Source organism: Pteropus medius, unplaced genomic scaffold (genome assembly GCF_902729225.1).
Source record: "Pteropus medius unplaced genomic scaffold, Ma_sr-lr_union100, whole genome shotgun sequence".
In the NCBI taxonomy this organism is placed as follows: Eukaryota; Metazoa; Chordata; class Mammalia; order Chiroptera; family Pteropodidae; genus Pteropus; species Pteropus medius.
In genome coordinates, this window is record NW_024340698.1 from 2,443,689 (window position 1) to 2,455,770 (window position 12,082).

The 12,082-nt window shown below is 36.3% G+C and overlaps 1 pseudogene; it reads right to left on the reverse strand.

Moving 5' to 3' along the window:
• Window positions 1–10,670: 10,670 nt before the first annotated feature.
• Window positions 10,671–10,789, reverse strand: LOC120613417 (uncharacterized; annotated as a pseudogene).
• Window positions 10,790–12,082: the final 1,293 nt, after the last annotated feature.

Sequence of the window (12,082 nt, forward strand, 5' to 3'; positions counted from 1 at the left end):
ATCTAGGAAAAATGGAAACCTGAGGAAAAACATATTAAACAGCAATAAAAAGTCATTAAAAAAGATTTGAAGGTCATGGATCAAAAAGCTGATGGTGGTGGTAATGACAACTGCAACTACTACCACTTAAATTTACTAGGCTGTGTGGTAAGCCTATTAACCCTCTGTGGCAGGGAAGTAATATTATTATCCCCATTGAATGAGTGAAGAAAGTGGGACTCAGAGAGGTTAATAAGCAACTTGCCCAAAGGTATAAAGCTAATAAGGAATGAGCTAGGATTCCAACCTAGATAGTGTTACTCAATTTTTGTTTTTTTTAATACTTTTTATGCTTTGCAAAATTCCTGCAATGAGCACATATTACCTTTATTTCTTAATCCTATAGCTTTCATTGTGTATAGAAATAACTTTGTCATTACATCATTAACCATACTTACTATTTCTATTCACCATTTTTATGATACCTCAATTAGACTTTAAGAGCCTGTGTCTCAGGGAGTGTCATGTTTTAATGGTTATTATAGCTGCTTGATGAATATTTCTTAAATGCATGGACAATGGAGAGAAAAATGTGGGAGTGTGAGGCAAAACAACCAACACAAAAATGTTTGGGGAGGTGATAAGAAAGAATGGGTGATGGCAAAAAAAAGCTGAAATGATCAAGAACAGATGTATGTGGGACATAGGTAGAAAGACAAACATAAGAAAATAAGGTAAATAAAAAAGCTTGTTATGCAGAAGTCAGTTTGAGTGAACTTATAAACTAAAATTGGAGCTAAAATGCATTAACAAAGAGAAGCAAGTCACAGGTGAGAAAGCAGATTTTTAAGATAGGGTATTTAAATTTTTTTTTAAATAGAAATATCGTTTTGAAGTACCTTATGAGAGGGGGAAGTACTAAAATTGTTTTTCTGGCAAAGCCTGTCCCTTCATCCAACAATTATCCTAAGATACTTGAGATCTCATCTCCATATATTCAATAAGCAATTGGAGCCACTTTCTCTTTTGAAGCCAGATGCAGAAACAGAAATTACAGTCATTTCCTATATTGCAGATATTAGCTGGCCAGTTGAAAGCCACCTGCACTCATAATTCACATCACCAGAGCTTGGCATCTAGAAGGCTCAAAGTCCTGTCCTCTCTGCCACATACTTCTGCCATGAAGAGGCCAATCTCAGATAACCAAAAGTGAAGTTTAAGTTTGCAGCTGGCCCATGTTATAAGGTGGTGATCTTTTTGTGGTTATTGCTCTTTTTTGAATTAAAGAATAATAATTACTTTTATACAAAGTTAAACATAAAATAATACTGATAGCAAATAACGGCAATTTCCTGCTCCACCGCTCCCTATCACTCTCATAAGAAGCAATGCTTTTCTGTGGTTTTAGCTGTTTCTCCTGGTTTATACATTATATAATCTAAATAATATGCCTAAATGAATACTACAATTTTAGATGTTATCTATTGACTTTCTGCTGCAATAGTTAAGGATTTAGCTTTCTTGTCCTTTTCCCCACTCAACCCCATATCCTTTGCTTCCCTCAGTCCTTCTTGGTTTGATTTAACCAAACCAAGTTTACATGATTATAACTATGTAATTATTGTTCACTGCTAAGCAAAGTAGTTAATTATTGTTAGTCTTTCAGTTAGTGTTAGCATATTATTGTTAGTCTTTTGATTTTTTTCTGACATTAATAACTGCTTCAATATTTCATTTTTTGAGATTTCTGTATTTCTAATGCTATTTTTATCCAGGTGTTCTAACAGTTCTGTAAAATACCCATCGATAATTTTCCAAATACTCCAACCCATTTATAATCTGCTGGTTCCATATTCTCCCTGAAGATTGCCCCCTCACTGCTCTCAGTTCCCCTAATACAGATTAGACCAGTTATCTTCCAGCCTGGAACATGACTGTCCTCCTGGGACTTCCTCTCACCATTCCCTGGAATTGGATTCTTTGTTTCCTGGATCTCATACTGTGTCTTCCTCTTTCTTGGTTTACTCCCTCATTATAGTAGAGTACAACCTCCAATAGCTTCCAGAGAGAGTTCATTAGAGGAATTTTTTGAGACCTTGCATATTCTACACTAATAGTTAACATGGGCATGATTGGATAGCTATGTAATTTTAATATGAAAATCACTTTCCATTAAAAAATTAGATATTTATGGTCACTGGATTTTCAACAAAGGTGTCAATACCTTTCAATGTGGAGTCATCTTTTTAACAAATAGTGCTGGGACAACTGAATATACATAAGTGGAATAATGAATTTGGACCCTTGACTCAAACCATACACATAAACTCAAAATGGATCAAAGACCAAAATGAATCAAAACAGCTAAAACTATAAAACTCTTAGAAAAAAACATAGATATGTCTTCATGACCTTAGATTAGGCAATGGTTTCATTTCCCCACACAATCAAAGAACAAATACATAAATGGGACTCCATCAAAATTAAAAACTTTTGTGCTTTTAAGAATACTATCAAGAAAGTGAAAGACAACCCATAGAATGGAAATGAAATATTTGCAAATATATCTGATATGGGACTTATATCTAGAATATATAAAGAATGCTTACAATTCAATAATAAAAAAAAAATTACCCAATTAAAAGTGGGTAAATGATTCGAATAAATATTTCTCAAGAGAAGATATGCAAATGGCAAATAAATACATGAAGAGAGGCATGGCATCGTTAGCTGCCAGGGAAATCCAAATCAAAACCACGTATAAATACTACTTCACACTCACTAGGATGGCTATTAATAAGAAAAAAAAAACTAAAACTGTGTTCTCAAAGATGTGAAAAAAAGAATGCTCATACATTGCTGGTGGGAAGGTAAAATGGTGCAGCTGCTTTGGAAGGCAGTTTGTCAGTTCCTCAAAAAGTTATAGTTATCATCTGACCCAAAAATTTCATTCTTATACCCAAAAGAACTCAAAACATATGTCCACACAAAAACTGGTACACAGATATTCATAGCCGCATTATTCACAATATCCCAAAGTGGAAACAACCCAAATGTCCATCAATTAATAAATGGATAAACAGAATGAGATACCATGGAATATTATTCAGCCATAAAAAGGAGTGAAGTACCGATACATGCTACAACATGGGTGAACCCTGAAAACATAATGTTAAGTGAAATAGACACAAAAGGCCACATATTGTAGGATTCCATTTATATGAAATGTCCAAAATAAGCAAATCCATACAGATAGAATGTAGATTAATCATTACCAGGGCCTGAGGGATGTGGGAATGGGGGTATGGAGAATGACTGCTAATGAGTACAAGATCTCTTTTCAGGATAATGAAAATTTCTAGAATTAGATAATAGTAATGGTTGCACAACCGTATGAATATAATAAATACCAATGGATTTTTTGATAAATTTTTTAAAATAAACTTTAAAACAATCTGTTAGGGGTATTTGTGTTGAACTATTTCTGGGAGTTTGTATTCTGTTCCATTCACTTAAGTGCCTATTCCTCAGACAATACCACACTGTCTTACTTACTGTACCTATACAGGAAGTCTTAAAAATAGGAACAGCGATTCCTCACACTTTATTCTTTTTAGCCATCCCAGTGCCTTTGCCTTTTCATACAGTTTTATAATAACCTTGATTATATGTACAACATATATTGTTGGGATTTTGATAAGAATTGCATTACACCTATAGATCAATTTGAGAAGAGCTGATATTTTTACTATACTGAATCTTCCAGTCCATGAGAACATTATGTCTCTCCATATTTTAGTTCTTTGATTTCTTTCATTTGTGCTTTGGAAATTTCAGCATATGGCATACAGATACTGTAATTGTTTTAATAGATTTATATTTAAGTATTCCAATTTTTTGAAGTGATTATAATTAGTATGTATTTTTAATTTTTGTTTCCAAATGTTCTTTGCTAGTATACAGGAATATGACTTGTGTGTGTTGATCTTGTACATTGTGACTTTGCTGAACTCATTTATTAATACTACAATTTTTTTAGATTCTTTTTCTTCACAGATAATCAGTAGTACAATCTGAAAATAGGGATATTTTAATTTCTTCCTTTCCAATACATATGCCTTTTATTTCCTTTTCTTGCCTCATTGAGCTGGCTAGGACTTCCACTTCTATGATGAGTAAGAGTGGGAAAAGCAGACACCTTTGCCTTGTTCCTGATCTTAAAAGGAAAACACTCAACCTTCGCTTTTAAGTATCATGATAGCAGCAGGATTTTTATGGATACTCTTGATCAAGCTGAGAAACTTCTCTATATTTACTTTTCTGGGAGGTTTTTTAAAATCATGAATGGGTGTTGAATTTTGTCAAATGCATTTTCCGTATCAATTGATATGATCATGCAATTTTTCTCCTTTAGCCTGTTGGTGTAGGAGATTCCTGGAATAAACCCCACTTAATTGTGATGTATAATTCTTTTTTATATAATTATTGTAAGAATTTTGTTGAGAAATTATGCACCTAAGATCATGAGAGACACTGCTCTGTGGTTTTCCCTTTTTTGTACTGCCTTTGTCTGGTTTTGTTATTAGGGTAATATTGGCTGCATATAATAAGTTGACAAGTATACTGTCCTCTTCTATTTTCTGAAAAAGATTGTGGAGCTAATTTTTTTCAAATGTTTGGTAGAATTCTCCAGTAAAAAGATCAGGGTTAGGGGACATTTTTATGAAAGCTTTTAAATTACTAATTCAATTTCTTTAATAGTTATAGGAATACTCATACTATCTATTTTGTATTGCATGAGTTTTGGTAGTTTGTGTTTTTCAAGGAATTGATCCATTTCATCCATGTTTCTGAATTTATGACAGTAGAATTGTTCATAATATCACTTTAATAAAGGATCTGCAGTAATATCCCAATTCATTCCTGATACTGGTAATTTGTACCTTATCTGTTTCAGTCTTGCCAGAGACATCAATTTTATTGATAATTTCAAAGAACTAGCATTTTGTTTCATTGATTTTCTCCATTGTTTCCTATTTTCAATTTTGTTTATTTCTGCTTTTTGTTATTTTCTTTCTTCTTGTTCTTGGTTTTAGTCTTCTTTCTCTAGCTTTTCTTTTTTTGATGTAGTCACTTAAATTATTGATTTGAGGTCCTTCCCCTTTCTTATTTTCCATATTTAGTGTTATAAATTTCCTTCTTAGCAAGAACTCTGTACGGAGATGTTAATCTTTTTGCTGTTCATTTTGTCACACTGTATTTTTTCCCACAAGATTCCTACTTTAATGGCACTCCTATCAGTATAGCAAAGTCCAGGTAATTTTTAGCACTTTATTTTATTTTATTATTAGTTTCAAGTATACACTATATTAGTTAGACATTTATATAGTTTAAGAAACGATACACCCTATTACTCTATCACCCTTCTGGCTCTACACATAGCCATTACATTACTGCTGATTACATTCCCTATGCCGTGACCATCTATCAACTACTAATTTATATTTTTTTAACCCTTCGCCCCTTTCTCTCAGCCTCGCAACCCCCTTCCCCTGGCCATCACCAGGCTGTCCTCTATATTTGTGAGTCTGTTTTCAATTAGTTTGTTCTTTTTGTTCCTTAGATTCTGCATATATGAAATCATATGGTATTTATCTTTGTCTGACTTATTGCATTCACTCAGCACAATAACCTCTAGGTCCATCCATATCGTTGCAAATAGTTGGATTTCATTTTTTATGGCTGAGGAATATTCCTTTGTATACATGAAACATAACTTCTTTATCCAATCATCTGTTGATAGACACTTAGTTTGCTTCCATATCTCAGCTATGGTGAATAGCACTGCCATGAACATAGGGATGTATAGATCTTTATGAATTATTATTTTGGTTTCTTTAGATAAATACCCAGGAGTGCAATTGCTAGGTCAAGGGTAGATCCATTTTTAATTTTTCGAGGAACCTCCAGACCTTTTCCCATAGTGGCTGTACCAATTCGCAATCCCATCAACAGTGCATGATGGTTCCCTTTTCTCCACATCCTTGCCAAAACTTGCCATTGGTATTCCGACAGGGGTTGCACTGAATCTGTAGATTGCTTTGGGTAGTATGCACATTTAAACAATATTAATTCTTCCTATCCATGAGAAGAGTATATGCTTCCATTTATTTGGATCTTCTTCGCTTACTTTCTTCAATATCTTATAATTTTCTGAGTACAGGTCTTTTACCTCCTTGGTTAAATTTACTCTTAGGTGTTTTATTTTATGTAATTGTAAATGGGATTGTTTCCTTAATTACTCTTTCTGATAGTTTGTTATTGATGTATAATAATACAACTGATTTCTGAATATTAATTCTGTGTCCTACAATTTCACTGAATTTATTTATCAGTTCAAAGAGTTTGGGTGGAATCTTTAGGGTTATTTCTATATATTATCATGTCATCTGCAAATAATGACAGTTTTCTTCTTTTCCAATATGGATGCCTTTTATTTCTTTTTCTTGTCTGATTGCTGTGGCTAGGACTTCCGATACTCTATTGAATAAAAGTTGTGAAAGTGGACATCCTTGTCTTGTTCCTGGTCTTAAGAAAAATGCTCTGAGCTTTTCTCCATTGAGTATGTTAGTTGTAGGTTTCTCATATATAGCTTTTTTTATGTTGAGGTATGTTCCCTCTATTCTGGTTTTGCTGAGAGGTTTTATCATAAATGGATGCTGGATATTTTCAAATGCTTTTTTCTGCTTCTATTGATATGATCATATGATTTTTATCTTTCATTTTGTTTATGTTGTATATCATGTTAACTGATTTGCAGATTTTTTTTATATTTATTTATTTTAATTAGTTTCAAGTATACGGTACATTGGTTAGACATCTATATAATTCATAAAACGATCCCCCCAATTGCTCCCTCCCTCCTCTGATTCTCCATCTAGCCAACATATTAATGCTAACTGCATTCCCTAGGCCATGCTCCCCATCCCCATGACCATTCATCAGCTACTAATTTGTACTTCTTTAATCTTTCACCCCATTCTCCCATCTCCCCAAACCCCCCTCCCCTCTCTGTCTGTCACCAAATTGTTCCCTATATTTGTGAGTCTGTTTTTGATTAGTTTGTTCTTTTTATTCCTTACATTCCGCATATAAGTGAAATCATATGGTGTTTATCTTTGTCTGACTTACATACCTTCTATGTCCATCAAAGCAATATTTTTTTCCATCCCCTTCCTTTTAGTCTGTGTGTGTCTTTTAATCTGAAGTGAGTCTTTTGTATTTTTTCTTCTTAAAAAAGTCCGTCCAACATTTCCTGTAATACTGGCTTGGTGGTGATAAATTCCTTTCACTTATTTTTGTCTGGGACGCTCTTTATCTGTCCTTCAACTCTAAATGATAGCTTTGCTGGATAAATTATTCTTGGTTGTAGATCCTGGGTCTTCATCCTGTCTAATATTTTTTCCAAGCCTTTCTGTCCTACATAATTTCTTTTGAGAAATCAGCTGCCAGTCTTATGGTATCCCCTTATAAGTAATTATCTGTTGTTCTCTTGCTGCTTTTAATATTCTTTCTTTGTATTTAACCTTTGGCATTTTAATTATGATGTGTCTTGGTGTGGGCCTCTTTGGATCCCTGATTTTTGGAATTCTCTTAGCTTCCTGAGATTTTATGTCTATTTCCTTCACCAGGTTAGGGAAGTTTTCCATCATTATTTCTTCAAACAGCTGTTTAACATCTTGATTTTCTTGTTATGCCAATCGGACAGATATTTGGACCCTTAATAGTGTCCCAAAAGCTTCTTAAATTATTTTTATAGTCTTGGCTTCTTACCTCTTGCCATTCTGATTGCGTGTCCTTGGCTTTCCCGTCCTCTAGATAGGGCATTTGATCCTTTTCTTTATTCACTTCGTTTATTCCATTTAATATACCTCTCATCTCAGAAAATGTGTTCTTCATTTCAGACTGGTTCCCTTTTATAATTTCCATTTCCATTTATATGTGTTTTTTATCTCTTTGTTGAAGTTCTCTACACTTCCCAAAAGTTCATTGGGCATCTTTATTACCAATGTTTTGAACTCTGCATCTGTTAGATTACTTGACTCCATTATATCTGGATCTCTGTTCTGTTTTGTCATATGGTTTCTGCTTCTTTGTCTTCCCATTTTGGCTGCCTTTCCGTGTCTGTTTCTATGTACTAAGCAAAGTGTGGATATGCGAAGTAGGTGTCCAGTGACACAGTTCTGAGAGGGGTTCAGATGCAAGCCAAACTTAGCCCCAGCCTGTGCCTCTCCAGGGCCACCTGTTAAGATTCAGCAAGCAATCCACAGATGTTGTGCTTATATTAGCCTCAAAAGGCCACTCTAGAAACCGAGGCCAGCTGCCTCCAGTGTGAGTCTAGGCACTGCTCAGCAAGGTGCATCTGACTTGCTGAGGATACCTGGATGTGGATTGGGTGGGGCCGTGAGTTGGGGTAGGCAGGGTTTCAGGGAATCTTCTGGGCGGAGCAACCTCTGCCCAGTTTGATGACGTCACAGCTATGGTCTCGCTGTGTCCAGCACACTGGTATGGGGCAGGACTCAACAGGGAACAATGGATACCACCGGCACTCCTGTACAAAGCGAGTCTTGCTTCAGCCCTCACTCCGGCAATGTCTCCCTGTAAGTCCCTTGTGCCCCCGCGTGCAGCCAAATCGGCACTGGTGCTCAAAGCAAGCAGGTCTGTCACTGTGAAAATCCACTCGCGGACTTGGCCCCTTTAAGAGGCATCTGCCGCTGCCAATGCCGCAGCCTCTGCCTCACTCAGCTGCTCAAAAGCGGGTCGCCCTGTGTCCTCACATCATCCTACCTTCTGCTGTTGCAGGGTGATTTCTTGGATTTCTCCCTATTTATATGGCTTGTTCATCTAGATCCCAGGTGATTTTTCCTTGCTGCTGCTCCTTGTTTCTGTCACAACTTCGATTTGGTCTCCAGAGGGATGAACAGAGCCTCTATCATCTACACCATTTTTTTCGGTCTCCGATTTGCAAATAGTGAATCAACCTTGCATCCCAGGAATAAATCCCACTTGATCATGGTATGTGATCTTTCTGATGTATTGCTGAATTCAGTTGCTAATATGTTCTTGATAATTTTGCATATGTGTTCATCAGGGACATCAGCCTATAATTTTCTTTTTGTAATATTTTTGTCTGGTTTTGGAATCAGGGTAATAATGGTGGCCTCACAAAATGAGCTTGGGAGTCTTCTCTCTTTGAATTTTTTAAAATAGTTTGAGAAGGATAGGTCTTAATTCTTTGAATTTTTAGTAAAATTCATCTGTGAAGCCATTTGGTTCAGGACTTTTGTTATGTTGAGAGTTTTTTAATGACTAATTTGATTTCATTAGTAGTAAACTGTTCAGATTTTCCTTTTCTTCTTGACTCGGTCTTGGGAGATTGTATGTTTCTAGGAATTTATCCATTTCTTCCAGATAATCCAATTTATTGGCATATAATTGTTTGTAGTATTTTCTTATAATCCTTTGTATTTCTGTGGTGTCAGTTGAACTTTTCCTCTTTCATTTCTGATTTATTTGGGTTGTCTTTCTTTTCTTGATGAGTCTAGTGAAAGGCTTATCAATTTTGTTTATCCTTTCAAAGAACCAGTTCTTGGTTTCATTGATCCTTTGTATTGTTTTTTTCAGACTCTATTTCATTTATTTCTGCTCTCATCTTTATTATTTCCTTCCTTTTACTCACTTTAGGTTTTGTTCGCTGTTCTTTATCCAGTAGCTTTAAGTGTAAGGTTAGATTGTTTATTTGAGATTTTTCTTGTTTCTTGAGGTAGGCCTGTATTGCAGCCCTCTTAGGACTGCTTTCGCTGTGTCTCATAGACTTTGGGTCATTGTGTTTTCACTTTCATTTGTCTCAAATTGTTTGAATTTCTTCCTTGATCTCATTGGTCACTCGTTCACTGTTTAGTAGCATGTTATTTCATCTTCATATGTTTGTTTATTTTCAGATTATTTCTTGTAATTGATTTCTAGTTTCATACCATTGTAGTCAGAGAAGACTCTTGATATGATTTCATTTGCATGAAATATCTTTTCCCATCCCTTTACTTTCAGTCCGTGTGTCTTTCAATCTGAAGTGGGTCTCTTATAGGCAACATATGTAGGGTCTTATGTTCTTACCCATTCAACCACCTTATGTCTTTTGATTGGAGCACTTAATCCCTTTACATTGAAAGTAATTATTGACAGGTACATAGTTATTGTCACTTTATCACTCCTGTTTATGTTCTCTTTTCCCCTTCTTCTTCTTAAAGAAATCCTTTAACATTTTTTTTTTTTTGTAATAATGGTTTGGTGGTGATGAATTCCTTTAACTTTTTCTAGTCTGGAAAGCTCTTTATCTTTCCTTCAATTCTAAATGATAGCCTTGCCAAGTAGAGTAATCTTGCTTGTAGGTCCTTGCTTTTCATCACTTTGAATATTTCATGCCAGTCCCTTCTAGCTTGCAATATTTCTTTTGAGAAATCAGCTGACAGTCTTATGGGAGCTCCCTTGGAGATAACTACTTTTCTCTTGCTGCTTTTAAGAGTCCCTCTTTGTCTTTAACCTTTGACTTTTTTTTTTTTTTAGGCAAGGCAATCCTTCGTTGACCTCACAGATTACAAGGACCTTGTCAGTTTACAATCCCTTATTTTTTATGCCTATAGCACCTGGTCTTCCTAGGTGGTCTCCCATCCAAATACTAACCAGGCCTGATCCTGCTTAGCCTCCAAGATCAGCTGGAATTGGGCTTGTTCAGGGTAGCATGGCTGTAGACAATCTTTGACATTTTAATTATGTTGTGTCTTGGTATAGGCCTCTTTGGGTTCATCTTGTTGGGGATGCTCTGCACTTCCTGTGCTTGTATGTCTATTTGCTTCACCAGGTTAGGGAAGTTTTCCATCATTATTTCTTCTAATAGGTTTTCAATCCCTTGCTCTCTCTGATTGTGTGTTTTCTGCTACTTTGTCTTCCAAATGGCTGATTCAATCCTCTGCTTCATCTAATCTACTGTTGATTCTTCATAAGGTATTCTTCATTTCAGTTATTGTATTCTTCATTTATGACTGCTTCTTTTTGATGGTTTCTATATCCTTTTTATGCTTACTATCTCTTTTTTGAAGTTCTCACTAAGTTCCTTGAGAATGTTACATCTAGTTTTAAGTTCTTTGAGCATCCTTATAACCATTGTTTCAAACTCTGTATCTGGTACATTGCTTGTATCCATTTTGTTTAGTTATTTTTCTGTAGTTTTCTCCTTTTTTTTTTTTTCATTTAGAACATGTTTCTTTGTCTCCTCATTTTAGTTGCCTCTCTGAGTTTGAGTCTATCTATGAGGTAGATGTTCTATGTCTCCCAATCTTGGTAGGGTGACCTTATGTAGTAGGTGTCCTATGGAGCCCAGTGACACAGTCTTCCTGGTCACCTGAGCCGGGTGCTCCAGGAGTACGTCTTGTGCAAGTTGTGTGTGTCCTTCTGGTGTATTTGAGCCTTGATTGCTGTTGGCACATCAGTGGGTGGGATTGACCCTCAGGCTGACTGGCTGTGTAAACTGGCCACAGCCACACCATACAAGCTGCTCTGCGGGCCAACCCCACTGAGCAGGATTCGCTCCAGCAGATTCTGGTGCCTGCCAAAACCACCTTTGTGTATGCTGCTTGTGGAGCTAATCGAGTGGTGCTCTGCTGTGGTATAAAGCCAACCACCAGGTGTGTTGGTTCTGAGGCCTTTGGGAGGGATTCCCATGCAGGCCAAATTCAGCCACTGCCTGTGACTGGTCCGGGGCTACCTTGTAGGAGCTACAAAGTGATCCACAGTTGGTAGCTTCCTGAGCTCGATCTGGAGGTGCATAGGAGAGGCCACGCTGTGAAGTGAGGTCAGCTACCACTAGTACCCACCCAGCCTGGGGCAGTTCAGCAAAAGTCCCATAGCACCCCAAGTCCTGATGCTGTCTGAGGGCTGCTCAGATGGCTCAGCCACTGAATGTACATTGGGAAGTATGTGAGTTGGGTGAAGCAGGGTCTCAGAGAGTCACTAGGGTAGGGCCTTGGTGTTCACCAGTTTAATACAG